This window comes from Oncorhynchus kisutch, linkage group LG1, assembly GCF_002021735.2.
Source record: "Oncorhynchus kisutch isolate 150728-3 linkage group LG1, Okis_V2, whole genome shotgun sequence".
Taxonomy (NCBI): domain Eukaryota; kingdom Metazoa; phylum Chordata; class Actinopteri; order Salmoniformes; family Salmonidae; genus Oncorhynchus; species Oncorhynchus kisutch.
Window position 1 is genome coordinate 26,844,394 of NC_034174.2, and position 20,632 is coordinate 26,865,025.

The 20,632-nt window shown below is 44.5% G+C and overlaps 1 protein-coding gene across 6 annotated transcripts in view; it reads left to right on the plus strand.

Moving 5' to 3' along the window:
- LOC109896808 (rap1 GTPase-activating protein 1-like) overlaps positions 1 to 20,632 on the plus strand; it is a 131,822-nt gene that overhangs the window by 68,863 nt on the left and 42,327 nt on the right. For 4 of the 6 annotated variants that reach the window (XM_031808927.1, XM_031808834.1, XM_031808706.1 and 1 more), the window contains one exon: positions 18,664 to 18,757. The gene's annotated coding sequence lies outside the window, so the exon portion shown is untranslated. Of the gene's footprint in view, positions 1 to 14,623; positions 15,041 to 18,663; positions 18,758 to 20,632 lie in introns of those variants that run through there. The other 2 variants (XM_031808886.1, XM_031808789.1) reach the window with 2 other exon arrangements.

Here is a 20,632-nt window from a genome sequence, read left to right on the forward strand (position 1 = left end):
GGTTATTTTGGGAGTACTGTAAGTCACTGAGCATGTACTCTTAGGCCTCATGAGGACAGTCGAGAAAGCTGAGTATTCACTGAGCATTCAGTTTGAGTGGTGACCCAGACAGAGTGGTGTCTAGGCTAGTTAGATAAATCCCATTTGATTGTATGACCTCCATTACCACGAGGTGACTCTGGTGGAGGTTGTAGAAAATACAGACCTCTAACACAACAATGAACAAGATTTGTTGAGCAGAAGTCTTTACACTTCTTGTCTAAGCTCCTGTTCTGTTTAATGCATGCTAGACAGCAGGCAGCTGGAGGGGGAGGCACACACACACACATCCGCCCCTTTTGATAATCGCACCAATCGTGCCCTGTTCAACTGGTGTGCCAATCCCATCCCCACAATACCGGACAGCTGCAGGTTTTAAATAAAATATGACCAACTTGATATCCCCAATGGGCCCTGTTATAGTTATATAGGTTACTGTAGATACCTTAGGGAGAAACTCCCCAATCACCAGCACCCACATTACTAGTCAAGGATAATTTGTCTCCACCAGAACACTTACCTTTAAATCTACGTGCATCATCATAATTTAGGAAGATTATGTGTTGAAGACTGACATAGGGAGGGAGCGGTCTAAAGCGATGTGCACTTTCCCTTCCCATTCTTTTTAATGACTCGATGCCAATTCATCACATTCCCTCTCCAGTTTCCCCTCATATCTGATGACATGATAATGCATGGGGCTGTGAATACCATCTAATCATGTAGGTTAATGCTTCTCAGCGACAACACATAGCACTAACAAATGCCTCCCTTGAGCGTCTAGTTGAGTGGATTGAAGAGGAAACTCTTTCGCGCCTCAGTGTGTCCTGTCCTCTTCACCCCATCCCTCCCTCACTCCCTTCCATCCCTCCCTTCCTCTCCCATCACTCCCGCCGTAGAGGCTTGCTGATTTGCGGCATCTAGCTTTCTGCATTTGCATTTGAGAGTACATTCACTAAACTGTGATCTAGTTAATCTGTCAAGAGGGCCTCCACTCAGGGTCCATATATTCATGCTATTAATCAATAAGATGAGACTCATTGAGTGAGTAATGTCCCTTGCAGTTGTGAGCCTTCCCTATAGTCTGGAGGTAATTCTCATCTAATCAAGGGTCGATAGAATTGGTTAAGTATGAGCACAGGGGATTGGCCAGAGTAGTGTCCCCCGGGTGAATTCAAGTGTGTAGTGTAGTGTCTTTGGCTATGCCGGATTAAGTGATATGACATGCTATTCTATAAAATCATTTCTCCGTAATTAATATGACCTGATTGAGCTAATCATTTAAATGTAATTCATTAGAGAGTCGGGGCACCACAAAATAATATTTATAGAGTTGTTATCTTCAGAATAAACTCTTAAAGACCTATTAATATTTTACATCAATAGCAGTCAATATTAATCGTCATCTTAATTCAGTCTCATCTGAAAGTTGTACATTTCTGGTTATCTGCACGAACCCAGGCTAACAAGTTGAATCAGCAATACAACATTGGGTTTAATTAATTATTTACTAAATACCTAACTAATCACACAGAATTACACATACACATAATTCAATCATAATTTGATTACAAATTACGTCATAATGGAAAACGTCCCTAGCGGGCGGAACAGATATGACAGCTGGTTACACAAAAGAAAAGGGGCTGGGTTTGAGTGAAAGAGCGGGAAGACTGAGGAACAAAGGGCGAAGCTGTGCTATCGTAAATACAGTATCTTATGCATTCTAAATTACCGCCCATTTGGAAAAGGAAAATGCAATACATATTTACTCTGAGCTGCGCTTCAGTAGGTTGGTGGTAGATGGAAGGCCGTGTTGCCTTTGAAGAATGTCTCTGGTGGTCAATTGAATACGTTGTAGTAACGTCATTGTGTGGTAGATGGGATACTCTGTCTGTTCCTTCCTAACCTGCGTTTGCAGCTGCTGTTGCTAACTCAACGGCTAGGAGGTATCACTTCTGAAGTGAATAAGAGTTCAAAGTTCATACCATTCGCAACCAAAGCTCACGCTGATGTTGGCTTCGTTCTGTAGTTATTAACTGAACCATTCTGACATCAGACCGTTGTCCTCACATCCTCGGAACAGATGGTTATATTGTCGTCAAGGCTTTATATAGGAAGGTTAGAGGAGGGCGTGTTTGAAAAGTTGTATAGCCCATGTCCCTTCACAGGGGTGGGCCACTGATTGAGCAGAGCCCTACCTTATGAAAACCCAAATCTCACATTTTAGAAGCTAAAATCACATTTCATCCCATCACGAATAATTTCATATTCAAACAGTTAAATTGAACAACAATTCTATGTGAATCTCTGGTCTGTAGACTTTCCACTGTAGAGTTTATGTCATCTTATCATTGATGAGAATGTCTCAGATGACTACCGAACTGACATCATATTCATTAAGTAGCACCGCATATGTTCAATTTGTCGGATTACCAGAATATTGTTCATTTCCCCCCACCTTCTGATGTTCCCAGAATCTCTATGTTAACCAAGGGTTTTGCAAATGTAACATCAGTCGGGTAGAGAGAGGAAAAAGGGGGGAAGAGGTATTTATGACTGTCATAAACCTACCCCCAGGCCAACGTCATGACAGTAGGATGCCTCAGTGATGATACAAGGAGAATGTCATGGATCTGGTCTGGTATTGTCAAGGATCTGGCGTCGATAGAGAGGGCATACGAGCCTCTAGCCCCTAAGCAACATTGCAGTATTTCGTTTTTTTATGTAATATTTCTTACATTATTAGGCCAGAAATGTTTTTGTGTTATTACATACAGCCGGGAAGAACTTTGGATATCAGAGGGGCGGTAACTCATCAGCATTACCAGCATTACGACCAGGAATACAACTTTCCTTTGTTCGTACCACCCAGGACAATTGAACTGATTCCAAAGGCTGACCCAAAACATCGCTGGCGGAGAAGAGGTGCTCACAATGGACTTCTAGTCCCACTCGGGAGGCGCACACAACACCCACCAGATCCGAGTATATTACTCGATAATGTTCGGTCTCTGGATAATAAAGTTGAAGAGCTGAGGGTGAGAATTTCCTTCCTGAGGGACATCAGGGATTGTAACATACTCTGTTTCACGGAAACATGGCTCTCTCGGGATATACTGTCTGAGTCCATACAGCCAGTTGGTTTCTCAGTTCATCGCGCAGACAGTAATACATATCTCTCCGAGAAGAAGAAGCAAGGGGGTGTATGTTTCATGATTAACTACTCATGGTGTTATTGTGATAACATACAGGAACTCAAGTCATTTTTGTTCACCCGACCTAGAATACCTCACTATCAAATGCCGATCGTATTACCTCCCAAGAGATTTATCTTCGGTTATAGTCACAGCCATGTATATTCCCCTCAAGCCGATACCACGATGGCCCCAAACTGGAAACCACATATCCCGAGGCCGCATTTATTGTAGTTGGGGATTTTAACAAAGCAAATTTGAGGAAAATGCTACCGAAGTCCTATCAACATATTGACTGCAGTACTCGCGCTGCTACAGTAAAACACTCGACCACTGCTACTCCAACTTGTGGGATGCCTACAAGGCCCTCCCCCGCCCTCCCTTCGGCAAAATCTGATCACAACTCTATTTTGCTCCTCCCTTCCTATAGGCATAAACTCAAACAGGAAGTACCTGTGCTAAGGACTATTCAACGCTGGTCTGACCAATCGAATCCACACTTCAATATTGTTTTGATCACTCGGACTGGGATAGACTCTGAGAATAACATTGACGAATATACTGATACGGTGACTGAGTTTATCAGGAAGTGTATAGTAGATGTTGTACCCACTGTGACTATTAAAACCTACCCTAACCAGAAACCGTGGGTATTTGGCAGTGTTCATGCAAAACTGAAAGCGCAAACCATCACATTTAACCATGGCAAGGTGACTGGCCTGATTCCAAGGACCCTGGACTCTCTTTCTCCATAGCCGACGTGAGTAAGACATTTAAGCGTGTTAACCCTAGCAATGGTGCCGGCCCAGACGGCATCCCTATCCACGTCCTCAGAGCATACGCAGACCAGCTGGCTGGTATGTTTACTGACATTTTCAATCTCTCCCTATCCCAGTGTGCAGTCCCCACACGCTTCAAGGTGGCCACAATTGTTCCTGTACACAAGAAAGCAAAGGTAACTGAGCTAAATGACTATCGCCCCGTAGCACTCACTTTTGTCATCATGAAGTGCTTTGAGAGGCTAGTCAAGGATCATATCACCTGTACCTTACCTAACAACCTAGACCCACTTCAATTTACTTACCGCCAAATAGATCTATAGACGATGCAATCGCCATCTCACTGCACACTGCTCTATCCCATCTGGACAAGAGGAATATACCTATGTAAAATGTTGTTCATTGACTATAGCTCAGCATTCAATACCATAGTACCCTCCAAGCTCATCATTAAGCTCGAGGCCCTGGGTCTGAACCCCGCCCTGTGCAACTGGGTCCTGGACTTCCTGACGAGCTGCCTCCAGGTGCTGAAGGTAGGAAACATCACCTCCACTTCACTAATCCTTAACACTGGGGCCCCACAAGGGTGCATGCTCAGCCCCCTCCTGTACTCGCTGTTCACCCATGACTCCGTGGCCACACACACTTTCAACTCCATCAAGTTTGCAGATGACACAACAGTAGTAGGCTTGATTACCAACAATGACGAGACAGCCTCCAAGGAGGAGGTGAGGGCTCTGGGAGTGTTGTGCCAAGAAAATGACCTCTCACTCAGCATCAACAAAAAGGAGATGATCGTGGACTTCAGGAAACAGCAGAGGGAGCACCCCCCTATCCACATTGATGAGACCGCAGTGGAGAAGGTGGAATGCTTCAAGTTCCTCGGCATACACATCACTAACAAGCTGAAATGGTCCACCCTTAGGAGGCTGAAGAAATTTGGCTTGGCACCTAAAACCCTCACAAACTTTTACAGATGCACAATTGAGAGCATCCTGTCGGGCTGTATGACCGCCTAGTATGGCAACTCCACCGCCTGCAAACGCAGGGCTCTCCAGAGGGTGGTGCGGTCTGCCCAACACATCACCTGGGGCAAACTACCTGACCTCCAGGACACCTACAGCACCCGATGTCACAGGAAGGCCAAAAAGATCATCAAGGACAATGCTGCATCAAATGTACATGATCTTAGGGGCATTGGCAAACACAATGTAATTCAATTAATTTATGTATCCCTAATTGCACCGAATACATCTGTTTATCCTACAGCTGTTGTAAGCAGTAATCATGAGCCTATAAACCAGAGTTACACTGTTAGCACTGAGGCGGTGTGCAATTGTAGGAAGACCACATTATGCAGCTCACCCTGCCCTATCAGCTCCAATGTAATTAACATGAGTAAGTCTACCTCTGATAAGCTTCCCAGTGAAGCATTAAAATCAATCAAGAAACCCAGACAAGTGCAAAAAAATTGTCCATATTAATATATGTAGCCTAATAACAAGGTCCATGAAGTCAATAACTTGCTTGTAACAGATGACATTCAGGCCCAATTATTCTGTGATGATACATTTGCCTCTTTTTCTCAGCTGCAGGAAAAGTTCAATCTCCCCCAATCCCACTTTTTCCGCTATCTCCAGACTAGAAACTTTGTCAGGGCTAACACACCTGGATTTCCCAATAGGCCTGCGAATACAGCTATAGAGAGCATCTTGGAGCTGAACAAGCTTCCTAGGGGCACAATTTCAGATGTATATGCAATCATTCATGACTTACAGAACCCTTCTTTGGTGCCTTTAAAGACTCGATGGGAAAAGGATTTGGGGGAGGAACTTGGGGAAGACGCCTGGGAATCTGTGCTGCACAGGGTGCACTCGTCCTCTTTTAGCACTAGACACAGCCTCATTCAATTCAAGGTGGTTCACCGTATCCACTGGTCGGGGGCCAACCTTGGAAGAATATTCTCTGATTTTGATCCTACCTGTGTCAGATGTAAAGTGGAACCAGCCACACTGTTGCATATGTTTTGGGGCTGTCATAAACTGTCAGGTTTCTGGGAATTAATATTTAAATGTTTCTCTGATATATATGACACTGTTATAGATCCGTCTCCCCTTACAGCCCTTTTTGGAGTACTGCCCATGGGTACCCCCCTATCAAGAATCCAGTCGGACACTGTTGCTTATGCTACTCTTTTAGCTAGACGGCTAATACTACAGAACTGGAAGATGGCAGCTCCCCCATCTTATAAATATTGGGTGAGGGATGTGTTGTGCTCTCTGAAACTAGAAAAAATCAAATTCAATTCACGTGGGAACCCCAAACTGTTTGATAAGGCTTGGGCTCCATTCCGGTCTTACTTTAAACAATCCATCCTCTGATGGCATTCCAATTAATACTAAAATAAGTCTGTGACTTAAGGGTTGGAGGAGCCTCTCTCTGTGTTTTTGCTGGGGGGGGGGCATTAAGGTCCATGTGCTTATTGATTGTGATCCGCAGATGCCTTGTTCATCTTGCTCGGGCAGAGACTGAAGTGTGAGCTTGTTTTCCCCAGTTATTTCTACATTTTGTTCACGCCTACATGAATAATCATTTTATTTTTTTATTTTAAAGCATTGTAAAAAAAAATCTGTCCAGTGGATGGTCGGTCTGTGGCCATGACTCTCTGTGAGTGGTTGCATTTCTCCACCCTTATCCCTTGACTGTTTACAGGAACAATGGTGAGGTGTTAACTCTGTCCCTGTACTATAGATTTCCCTTTAACCTCTATAGCCTTCTGCCTGGTATGTTTAACTTGTCTAAAGTCTGGTATCTTTAAAGCCATTTTTTTATTTTTTATTTTTTATTATTTTTTTCTAGTTGAGTATATTATTTATATTGCTTTGTCTTGTCTGTGTGTGTGTGTGTGTGTGTGTGTGTGTGTGTGTGTGTGTGTGTGTGTGTGTGTGTGTGTGTGTGTGTGTGTGTGTGTCTGTGTGTGTCTGTGTGTGTCTGTGTGTGTGTGTGTGTGTGTGTGTCTGTGTGTGTCTGTGTGTGTCTGTGTGTGTGTGTGTGTGTGTGTGTGTGTGTGTGTGTGTGTGTGTCTGTGTGTGTCTGTGTGTGTCTGTGTGTGTGTGTGTGTGTGTGTGTGTGTGTGTGTGTGTGTGTGTCTGTGTGTGTGTGTCTGTGTGTGTGTGTGTGTGTGTGTGTGTGTCTGTGTGTGTGTGTCTGTGTGTGTGTGTGTGTGTGTGTGTGTGTGTGTGTGTGTGTGTGTGTGTGTGTGTGTGTGTGTGTGTGTGTGTGTGTGTGTGTCTGTGTGTGTAAAACTTAATAAACAGAGTTAAAAAAAACAAAAAACAGATGACATTCACATTCTGACTATCTCTGAAACTCACTGGGCACCGGACTGGGCACCGGACTGGGCACCGGACTGGGCACCGGACTGGGCACCGGACTGGGCACCGGACTGGGCACCGGCGCAGAGGAAGAACCACATTCCTGTACAGATAATACAGTGGTAGCAATACATGGTTATAACATCTACCAAAAAGACAGAAATGCCAATGGAGGCGGTTTTGAAGTCTATATTCAGAACCACATTCCTGTAAAGCTTAGAGACGATCTAATGTTAAATACTGTTGAAGTAATATGGCTACAGGTTCATCTGCCTCACCTAAAGCCCATTCTTGTGGGAAGCTGCTATAGACCACCAAGTGCTAACAGTCAGTATCTGGATAACATGTGTGAAATGCTTGCTATGTCACATTTGTCGTATACATAATAAGCGGACCAAGGCACAGCGTGAGTAGAGTTCCACATATGTATTAAAGTGAACCTTCAAAAAAACAACAAAGAATAAACGAACGTGCAGTTCGTAGCGCACATAGCACTAATCCAAAACAAAACAATATCCCACCACATACGTGGGAGAGGGCCACACCAAGTATGATCCCCAATTACAGGCAACGATCATCAGCTGCCTCCAATTGGGAACCATAGTCACACCAACATAGAAATTAAAGACTAGAACACTCCCTAGTCACGCCCTGACCTAAAACACCATAGAGAACCCAGAGGGTTCAGGGCGTGACAGTGCCCCCCCCCCCCCCCCCCCCCCCCAAAGGTGCGGACCCCGACCGCAAAACCTGAACCTGAATGGGGAGGGTTAGGGTGGGCAACTAGCGTCAGTGACAGCGCTGGTGCGGGACGTAGCACCCGCTCAGACTGCGGATCCAGCCATGAGGCTGGGCTGCAGAGGAAGGAGAGAGGAAGGCTCAGACCCTGGAGTGGGACTGGATGCTGTGCCTGGACTGGGCACCAGCGCAGAGGAAGGCTCCGGCCATGGAGCGGGACTGGACACCGTGCCTGGACTGGGCACCGGCGCAGAGGACTCAGGGCTGGTGACACACTCTTCAGGGCGAGTGCGGGGAGCCGGCACAGGACGTACCGGGCTGGGAAGGCGCACCGGAGTCCTGGTGCGTGGAGCCGGCACAGGTTTCACCGGACTGATGACACGCTCTTCAGGGCGAGTGCGGGGAGCCGGCACAGGACGTACCGGGCTGAGGAGGTGCTCTTCAGGCCGAATGCTCTGCAGAATACACCTAACCAACATCTCCGATCTCCCTCCTCCAACAGTTCAATCGACTCCCCGACAGTCTCTGGCTCTCTCCTCGGCTCAACCGACCGCCCCTTGTGCCCCCCCCAAAAAAAAATATTGGGGTTTCTGTGGCCGCGGACCCCGGCGTCACCGCTGTCCTCCTATACTCCTATAAGGGTCTCGCATCCACTCATTATTTCCTCACATGTCCAGCTCTCCTTTTCCTCCATGGCACACTGCTTGGTCCTGTAGTGGTGGGATATTCTGTCACGTTCGTTGTATACATAATGAGCGGACCAAGGTGCAGCGTGAGTAGAGTTCCACATATTTATTAAAGTGACCCTTCAAAAAAACAACAAAGAATAAATAAATGTGCAGTTCGTAGCGCACATAGCACTAAACCAAAACAAAACAATATCCCACCACGCAGGTGGGAAAGGGCTACACCAAGTATGATCCCCAATTCGAGGCAATGATCATCAGCTGCCTCCAATTGGGAACTATACTCACACCAACATAGAAATGAAAGACTAGAACACCCCCTAGAACCCCGACGGGCTCTCTATGGTTAGGGCGTGACATGGTCAGGGCGTGACATGCTAATGTATGTGATATCAACAGGGAAGTATATTTTCTGGGTGATTTAAATATTGACTGGCTTTCATCAAGCTGCCCACTCAGGCAAAAACTTCAAACTGTAACCAGTGCCTGCAACCTGGATCAGGTTGTCAGTCAACCTACCAGGGTAGTTACAAACAGCCCAGGAATGAAACCATCAACATGTATTGATCACATTTTTACTCACGCTGCAGATATTTGCTTTAAAGCAGTATCCAAATCCATAGGATGTAGTGATCACAATATAATAGCCATATTTAGGAAAACCAAAGTTCCAAAGGCTGGGCCTAATATAGTGTAGAAGAGGTCATACAATAAGTTGTGTAGTGATTCATATGTTGATGATGTAAATAATATTTGCTGGTCTGTGGTGTGTAATGCAGAGCAACCAGACGCTGCACTTGACACATTTATGAAACTTATTCCAGTTACTAATAAGCATGCAGCCATTAAGAAAATGACTGTAAAAACTGTTAAAACCCCTTGAATTGATGAGGAATAAAAAAATATATGGTTGAGAGGGATGAGGCAAAAGTATGGCAATTAAGTCTGGCAACCCAACTGATTGGCAAACCTACTGCAATTTAAGAAACCATGTGACTAAACTAAATAATACACACTATGAAACAAAAAGTAATTATATAAGAATGATAGTAAAAAACTTTGGGGCACCTTAATTTAAATTTTTTGAAAAAAGCCAACTCGGCTCCTTCATTTATTGAATCAGAGGGCTCATTCATCACAAAGCCCACTGATATTGCAAACTACTTTAGTGACTTTTTCATTGGCAAGATAAGCAAACTTAGGGATGACATGCCAGTAACAAACGCTGTCACTACACATCCAAGTATACCGGACTAAATTATGAAAGAAAAGAATTGTACATTTGAATTCCGTGTCAGTGTGGAAGAGGTGAAAAAATTATTGTTGTCTATCAACAATGACAAGCCACCAGGGTCTGACAATCTAGATGGAAAATGACTGAGGATAATAGCAGACAATATTGCCACTCCTATTTGCCACATCTTCAATTTAAGCCTACTAGAGTGTAATGTCCGGGGTGTAGTGGAGGAAGGAGTCAGATGCAGGAGACAGAGAGTTCAGAGTAGGCACGTCTTTAATACACCGACCAGGTGAAAAAGCAGATGCCACTCAACACAAATACCCAAAACCACAGGGGAACTAAACTGTATCCAAAAAACAGCTCACGTACACAAAACAGCCGTGACATACATGCGGGCATGACAAGTACACATAGAACAATCCCGCACAAAGAGCAGGCGAGCCGGTTGGCTAATAAAGCCCAACTAATAACCACATTAACAACAGGTGTAACCAATAAACAGACAAGGAGGGGGAGGAAAGAATCAGTGGCAGCTAGTAGACCGGTGACGACGACCGCCGAGCGCCACCCGAACAGTAAGGGGAGCCACCTTCGATAGGAGTCGTGACATAGAGAGTGTGTGCCCTCAGGCCTGGAGGGAACCTAAAGTAATTCTGCTACCTAAGAATAGTAAAGCCAACCTAAACTTATGGGAAAAAATGTGTTTGATCAGATACAATGCTATTTTACAGTAAACAAATTGACAACAGAATTTCAGCATGCTTACAGGGAAGGACACTCAACAAGCACAAATGACTGATGATTGGCTGAGAGAAATTGATGATCAAATGATTGTGGGGGCTGTCTTGTTAGAATTCAGTGCAGCTTTTGACATTATTGATCATAGTCTGCTGCTGGAAAAACGTATATGTTATGGCTTTACACCTCTTGCTATAATGTGGATAAAGAGTTACTTGTCTAACAGAACACAGAGGGTGTTCTTTAATGGAAGCTTATCAAATATAATCCAGTTAGAATCAGGAATTCCCCAGGGTAGCAGTTTAGGCCCCTCGATTTTTTTCAATTTTTACTATCGACATGCCACTGACTTTGAGTAAAGCCAGAGTTTTTATGTATGCGGATGACTCAACACTATACACGCCAGCTACTACAGCGACTGAAATGACTGCAACAATCAACAAAGAGCTGCAGTTAGTTTCAGAGTGGGTAGCAAGGAATACGTTAGCCCTAAATACTTCTAAAACTTAAAGTGTTGTACATGGAACAAAACACTCACTGAACCCTAAACGAAATCTTGTAATAAATAATGTGGAAATTGAGCAAGTTGAGATGACTAAACTGCTTGGAGTAACACTAGATTGTAAACTGTCATGGTCAAATAAAATAAAATACAATTTTATTGGTCAGATACACATGGCTAGCAGATGTTAATGCGAGTGTAGCGAAATGCTTGTGCTTCTAGTTCCGACCGTGCAGTAATATCTAATAAGTAATGTAACAATTTCACAACAACTACCTTATACACACAAGTGTAAAGGAATGAATAATAATATGTACATATAAATATATGGATGAGCGATGGCCGTGCGGCATAGGCAAGATGCAATAGATCGCATAGAGTATAGTATATACATATTAGATGAGTAATGTAGGGTATGTAAACATTATTTAAAGTGACATTGTTTAAAGTGACTAGTGATACATTTATTACATCCAATTTTTTATTATTAAAGTGGCTAGAGATTTGAGTCAGTATGTTGGCAGCAGCCACTCAATGTTAGTGATGGCTGTTTAACAGTCTGATGGCATTGAGGTAGAAGCTGTTTTTCAGTCTCTCGGTCCCAGCTTTGATGCACCTGTACTGACCTCGCCTTCTGGATGATAACGGGGTAAACAGGCAGACTTGAAATCACTTGCCACTTTAATAAATTAAACACTAGTCACTTTAATAATGTGTACATATTTTGCATTACTCATCTCATATGTATATACTGTATTCTATTATACTGTATCTTAGTCTAAGCCACTCTGATATTGCTCGTCCATATATTTCTATAGTCTTAATCCCATTCCTTTACTTAGATCTGTGTGTATTGTTGTGAAATTGTTAGATATTACTGCACTAGAAACACAAGCATTTCGTTACACCCACAATAACATCTGCTAAATGTGTATGTGATCACAGTGCTTTGGGGATTGTGTGGCTAGATGCATCAGCATAACAATACCTGAGTGATTCAGATACATCTCTAACATTTGTTTTGAACACAATTTCTATATTTAACTCTGCTGCTTTCAACTGGTGGTATTGTCATGGCTAGCCTTGAGTATGGCTAGCTTTGCTTTTTGCAGCTTTTGGAGTTGAATGCACTTCAGTCAGCCACTGATGTCCACCTGGAGCACATGCTGAGATCACTGGCCATCCTCTTAATGACTGTAATCACCTAATTAGTCACCTTGTCAGCAGAGCAAAAGCCACAGCTGTGCTGGGCTCCCATCGGACCATGACCAGAGCAGAGCAGTAAAGTACACTGAAGCACAGGGACAAAGGATGACCTGGGTTGGGCCGGAGCTCATTACGGAGCAGAGGAGCTTACCTCCATCCCCAGTGGTCAGTGTGACTGGCGCTGACACTGGGAATGAACTATGAGGCTGCTGCCTGCCTGTATTCCATCATCAGGTTGGGCTTCAGGGGACTGGGGACAGGGGCCATGGCCTTGCCTGTCTGTCTGCCGGGCTGTCGTGTTGTCTCACACCACACTGTTTCCAGCACAGGACTAACAAAATCAATGGAGTTAGAGTTCCAAACACAATTTAATTATGAGAAGCAGAGGTGGTAAGCAGGGTTGACAGGGTTCTCATTTGATGTGCGTCCAGCCATGTGTAGTCCTCCTAGTCCCAGCAGACTCAGAGGGAACGATGAATCCCACAGCCCCAGGACAGACCAGACAGGAGTTACTTACTGATAAAAAAGTGATAAAGTTACTCCTTCAGTCACACTCAGTGAGGAGGCCATTGCCCCTCTCCTTACCTCTCTCTGTCACACATACTCAATATAGTATCTGTGCCTCCTCCCACATAGGGATTGTTAGTCTCTCAGCATGGAGTGAAGTATCTGCAGTATGACAGTGTGTAAATGTGAAATTTAGCCTAGCTGGCTCCACAGATGACTGCAGAGGCTGAAAAGACAGTGAGAGAGGGAGTGAATGGGGAGGGAGAGAGAGAGAGAGAGAGAGAGAGAGAGAGAGAGAGAGAGAGAGGGGAGTGAATGAATGAATGAATGGGGAGGAAGTGAATGGGGGAGAGAGAGTGAGAGAGATTATGGAGGATCCCTTTAATTAGCACAGGCCAAAGAGCATTCTTTTTCCAAGTATTTCTCAAATACATTGATCTTTGTCTGGGCTGACAATGAGAGTGATTTAGGATACTGACTCCCTATGACCTGGTTTGACTCCCTCATTCTCACTCTGTTTGGGAACAATGATACCCTGCCCATCCTATTGTCAGCTTTGCCAATTGGAGAGGCCCAGATTGAGATATATTTCTAGCCTCACATGCCACGCACATCATCAGACCCTTCCAGGCTGCCTGGATCTCGGTCTGGTTGCCCTCTCATAAGGGGAAAGGTTATCAGAGGTAAAATGATCTTCCCTGTGTGAGTTCCAAAGTAGTTCACCTGGGAGATAGACAGGGGGAAACTACTGGCTGTGAAAAACTAAGACAAAATGGTTTTGTGTGTCTATTGAGACTGGTGTGGAACCACACCCAAACAATGTGCTTTAGGGAGCTCTGGGCAGGCCTGTAAGACTAAACTCTGAGCTGGGTGTGGACCACTAAACTCTGAGCTGGGTGTCAATGGCCTTTAGTTTCCTCACCAATGGGCATCCACCCTGGTCCTTTGTCTAGCTGAGCCTGCGCGGTCCAGGTAGGTCCAGGTGGAACCCTCTTCCAGTGTAGAGCTGCAGCAGGCAGCAGCCAGAGAACATGCCTCAGAGTAGGAGGACAGGAGCAGGTAGCATGGGCCTTGGAACCAGGAGAGGGAGCTTCTCTGACACAATCCTCCATAAGGTGCAGCATATCTGGTAAGTACTCATAGGGGAGGTGGAAAGAGACTGAAGTCTGGCTCAATGGGGAATGAGATAGAATTCTGGTTCTGGTAGACATCGTTTGAAGATTATGTTATTTACACATGCATTTGACTGTGTCTTATTTGAATTGTCCTCTATGAAAGACAGAATCTCAGCAGAATCAATGGTTAATAGCTGACAGGGTCCTCTTGCCTATTATGCTATTTTAATCTCCATATGTGAATCCATAATCTATGTTAGAGATTAGATATTTGTTTTGCGGTTTTCAGCTGTCCGCTACAGAGTCAAATGGAGCATGTGCTGGATGGGATAATTATTGTCAGAGGGATGAGGTAGATAATGGGGAATGAGTGATTTGATATCTTGTATGGTAGATAATGTCCTTCTTAGCACTTCGCATCATGAATCTCACTCATGTCCATACGCCCACTGCACTCTGCTCACTCATGTCCATGTGATGTGTGTGTGTACATGTGAGAGAAGGAGAGAGAGGGAGAGGGAGGGGGAGAGAGAGTAATGAAGAAGGGAGGGGGAGAGAGGGGAGCTTTCCATAGCATCATCTGACAGGAGAGGCTGTGATCTAACAGCAGGTGTTAGAGCTCTAACACTGAATCAGACAGAGAAGTAGAGGGAGAGAAGGAAAGAGAGAAAGAGGGGAAGACATTTGGAGGTGAGCGATAGCAAAAGACCACTGAAGCAATTAAGTAAAATGAGAGGAGAGGTAGAAACTAAGAGCCTGTGAGAGACAGAGACAGCGAGAGGGAGAGAACATAGTTGTATCCAGCACTTTCCTGGCTAGGTTCTGCTGCATAGAGCAGTGTTGATCGTCCACTGATCTCTGCATCCCATGCTGGACCTGCCTCTGCACTCCACTCGCTCTGCTCACACTGGTGCCTAGAGTAAGTAACTCTGCTTTCATTGTGCATTAGCTGCTGCGGTTGATTAGATAGCCTGCTGTCTGTCTGTGTTCTGTCTGGCTGGACTGGCCGGTTAAGCTCCGGTAACTATCAGTGTGTGTGGGTAGAGGACAGGTGGGTTTGGGCAGTGGAATAGAAAGACAGGACCATTATGCTAGATGTTAGCTATAAGAATACAGGTGATTACTGAGTATGTTGGTGTAGTAGAGGGGTGTTTGTATACTTGATGTTGATCCAGGAATCTGATAGTGCTTGGATTCATGGTTTTATGTCTCTTGGCTATGTTTGAAATCCCAGGCCAAACTCTGGTGGATTATGACGTATTTAGGCATATTGAAATAATGGCATGGGGTATCATTTTATTTCCATTGCAATTTCCTACCGTCATTACAGGCAACGCAAGCGCCTATGGCCATCCAGTAGGTTCACGACGAGCTAGGGTGTTCTGGGTGGGGTTGGGGACGGGCTCAAACCGTGAGCTACGGCTCAGAGGATCGCAAGTTCAATCCCAGCACTAGGTACGTGTTTTGTTTTAACCCTAACCAAACTTTAACCAATGAATACCTTAACTTAATCGTCAAGGTTAACCCTATCCCAAACATTCAGCTTAACCACTCAGAAATTATACCAAAACTTAACTGTCAAGGTTAGTTTTGGGTTCACTGACAGCTGACATATGACAGTTAACATACTGCAAAATATGCCATGATTAAAATGCCAACACACTCCATAATCTGCAGACTGCACCACAGACAGCCCCACAAGCCATAATTTACGGCCCCACTTGCCCTAATTAAAAGGGCCAGCCATGCCATATCTCTGTTGCTGCAGTTATGGCCAGATATGGTGTTTTCTTTGGAGATTTTGTTGTGCAGTCCTGATGAGATAACAGTCAGTGACGCATTAAATACTCAATGTCTTCATGAACCTTTATTAGGGACTATGTCCCAGACCCCTGCATTGATACTATACCTCATTAAGTACATGTTGATATGATACTGTATAATATAAGCCCTCCTCAACAGACTTGGTTTGCTGCTGAAGTTAAACACTAGATCAAATTGGATTTTTACTGCATCTTGAACCATAGTATCGATCTGTTGATTGCACCAATAATTTGTGAATGTTTGCCCTCCACATTGAAACCTTTTCAATCTTCTGCAGGAGATGTGTTGATACATTTTGACTGGTATGGATTATACCAAACAGGGAACACCTTACTGAGGATATTGAGCTATTGTCTTGGTGCAAACATGCTCTCTCACTCTCTCACTCTCTCACTCTTTCTTTGCCGCTCAGGGACTAGAGAAATGCATTTGTCATTCCATTTTGTTGCAATATATGCAAACCAGTCCAGCTCATTTGTATTTCCATGTATACTCCACACCCATCAGAGGAGTAGAGAGAGCTCATTTCCATCATCTAATCAGAGCCCATGACCCAGCAGTACTGTGTGGAGGAAGACTTTTCAGGTTTAAAATGTTCTCCTTGACTGGAAGTTTCCACGGACACCCAAACACGCACGCACACACACACACACACACACACACACACACACACACACACACACACACACACACACACACACACACACACACACACACACACACACACACACACACACACACACACACACACACACACACACACACACACACACACACACACACACACACACACATACACACACACACACACAGCATTCATGGAAGTGGCATTTTAATCAGATTGTGGTTGAAGGTTGGTGACCTCTTCACCGGGGGCTATTTTTGGACAGCTGTATTATGTAATGGCTGCATGACTCTCATTCTCTGATTCAGTTCTCCAGATTAGACCTGGACCAGGACATGGTCTCTCTCTGCCAATCACTCCTCCACTGCAGTATGTTAACTGAGCCACTTATGGATGACTAGCTGCACCAATCACTTGTTTCACACAATGTTCTGTCATTTAGGCCAGTGTCACTATTAAATAAAAATAGTTTAATAAAATAAACAAAATGTATAAGATTACTGTACGTAGTACTAACTCGAGGTGCGCAAAACCATTGCTCTGGACTTTTTAAACATTCATAGTGTGGCAGGTGTCCCTTTAATTGGTATTGGGATGTGACACACTTGGGATAGCATTGTTACTGTCACCAGTCACACTGAGCCCATCATCTCTTCTCTCTGTAAAGCTCACCCTTAGTGTTGAGATGATGACACACTCACTGGATGTGTGCTTTGTTTACCATTGATGGGTGCACACACACACACACACACACACATTCTGCTCCCGTAATCCGATCCATTAAGCAGGCTGTGTGTGTTCCTGGGGTGAGGTGACCAGTTGTCAGGCTGAACCCTCTGATCCCTCCCTGTGTAGTAGTGCCTGCTTTACCCAGCCGCCATCTAAACCAGCCTACTACCAGATGCCAACGTGTCGTACTGTTGTAGGATGGAATAAGCACTGCAGGGCCCTGCTTTGTAGTGGGGCAATATTATGATGTGCCATGCTTTGGTTAAGAAAAGCATTTGAAATGAGCTCTCCGACATGATTCTGCAATGTTTTCATATAGAAGATATGAAATAATGCTGTTAAAGGAGTGTCTGCTCCAGGTCAACAGTGTGTTGTCAGTGATGTTCAGTGGTGTGCACTGACGGTTTCTGAAGGGTTAATGGGTAGGGAACCCGTCAGCTGAGTAGAGCTGCAATTTAAGGATAACAACACCACTTGGTAAATAGGCTTATTGAACCTACAAACTACCCTCTGTGCCATATGATTGAAAAGTATGCATGTGTATGTGTGTGTGTGTGCGTGCGTGCCTGTGTGTGTGTATGTGAGAGAGAGAGATTTACATATTCTCAGCAGCTCACCTTCCCTGCCAGCCAGGTTGTTGTGCCAAGCCTTACTCCTTAATAGAATGCCTTCTGCTTCAAGCCTCAGCGTGGTGCCCTCTGTTCAAGGTTCTGTGTGTAGAAGGCTCTTCCATTTATTTAATATGGGCCGTTAAAAGCCTGACTGCCAGTCGATCCAGCAGTTGACTGCTTTGTGAGATGTTGTGTGAAGTAACATGTTTTGACTCAATCATACAGCTCTGGCCAGGCTGCTAATAAGATCTTGTCAGCAGAGAAAACATGATCAGACAGAGGGAGGGAGGGATCATGTCCCTTTTCACTCTGTGTTGTTCAAACCAAAGAACAACCCAGTAATTTCAAATTCTATCTCAATGGTTCAGAAATTCCAGTTGCCTGACAGCCCTAGTTATAGCCTGTCCTCACCACTTCACAGGCTCAGGAGACAACACTCTAGGCCAGTCGAGCAAGACAGAAAGACAATTATGGGTTAATCCCAAGTATTTACTGGGGAGAGACTGGAAAGACAGTCAGCTCAGTCACATCATCTACAGTGTGCTCCTCTCTTTAATGTGGTGAGGTCCAATCTCGCACCTCCGTGATTGCCAGAATTTACACTACCGTTTCTCTGATCTCTACCGGAGATGTTCAACTCAAAACCAACCAAACATGATTTTTCCAATGTAATCGACCCTACCGCTAACAGTAACCCATAATGTCATAATATATCCATGTCAATAACTCAAACTTTTCCTTTGTGATTCACAGCAAACAGGATGGAAGGATACCTCGTATCTCTGACACACTAGAGCCCTTGCTGTCACACTCCCATCCTCCATATCGCGCTCGCTCGTTATCAAAGGTAGGAGCGGGGTCCAAGCCCCAACTGCACCCTGTCAGCTCAACCTTGACCTCTCAACTATTTTCACAAGTCTCTCTCTTGCTGTCTTTTTCTTTCCTCTTTTCTATTCAGCCCCACTCCTCCCTGTGTTGTTCTATTGCCCTACTCTGTGTGCAGATGAATGGTGTCACCAATCAGACAGGGGTGGCAGGTAGCCTAGCGGTTAGAGCGTTTGTTACTGGAAGGTTGCTAGTTCTAATCCCCCATCCAACAAGGTGAAAAGAAAATCTGTCGATGTACCCTTGAGCAAGGCAAAATCAAAGTAATTATCAAGGGCCTATGATCTACTACTTTTAGATAAAATAATATATAGGTTGTTCCAACAGCCAAGGACAAAGCTTTTGTTTTATAGATGCTAGTAGGTGCTAGTAGGTGCTAATAGGTGCACTTACAAGATGCTAGTAGGTGCACTTACAAAACACCTTAAATAATTATATGATACTGGGGGCTGAGGAATATAGAGAATGCTCTCAATTTTACACATAAATAAATATTTTAGCAAATTGTTTTGATTCTTGGGTCCCAGCTCATCACAGGTACATAGGGTCTCCTAAAGAATATCTGTGTCTCAAAAACCCACATCTACCCCTTACATTATGGAACTCGGGGGAATTGGAGTGTTAGAGTGAGGCAAAGAGAGATTCAGTGGTCTAGACACTGGTGGTCCGTCCTCAACCTCTGTAAACCTGCTGTCACTCACTCAGATGACTGAATCACTCTCTGTGGTTTTGGCTCATGGGAATTCATTTATGCTGATCTACGAACCCAGGTGATGTGATTCGTTTGGACATGAGGAATATTCAATGATTAAATCTGCAGTAATGCACACATTTATAGGTGAATGTCCTTGTCAAGAAGCTGTCAATGATATAATGCATTATGCATTATCTTGTAATATATGAACAAATTCAGCAGACTATAAATCACAGAGTTCTTCATCAATGTAGCTGTATCAGGTAAATGCCTTTGGTCCAGACTGTATTGCTGTAGTATCTAGGCATATTTTCACTGCTGTGTGCTGTGGTTAGTGCCTTAGTACCTCAGCCTGCAGATGTTTCTCTGGTGGTGGTGGTGGTCCTGGAGACACTGCTGCCCACTGCATCAGTCAATCCCTCTGATGGAAGGATGTGTGGAGAGCAGAGCAGACCATACCAGAGCAGCTGCTGTAGTGTAAATGTTGTGCTCTACCACTGCTGGCCAGAGGAAGGTCATGCAGGAGCCTGCCGCTGACGGCCACGATGAATGAGGGATTTTCTCAGAGGACATGATTGGAGAGGACTGGACGGTAGGTTGGCGTGGCCAAAACATTGGCAGGTCTCACTACAGGTAGAGGATGGGAAATTCAGGTATCTGGTATTGGAGTGGTGGGGCGAGATGAAAGCTGTGATGGGGGCTATGAGTTATAGTGATGATGGAATAGACCAGGGAATCAGGTCCATCTTCCTCAGCCCAGTTTGTCAGGTCCCTTCCATTATACTATGGGTTTGAAATAGTCTGAAATAGTTTGGAATAGCTGAAAGTGTCAAGTCCTTTCATGCAACAGCCTTATAGTGATCGTAGTCATTGATTTGTGGTCAATAGGGTCAGTGTAAGTGCTGTCATAAGGTTGCCCTGTTGGGTGAGATTTATGACCATCCCATAAATACCTTCCCCCCCCTTTTCTCTTCACTCTACAGAATGGACTGTTGGAAAGCCCTGTGTTACCTCAGTGAAAGTATGGCACCATCAAAAGGTTGGGGAAAGAACAATATTTCCCTTTCTCAACCAGTTGAAAATGTCCGTTGGTACTTAAAGAATATGATGTCTGATCAGTTGTTGTCTGTCTTTATCTGATGA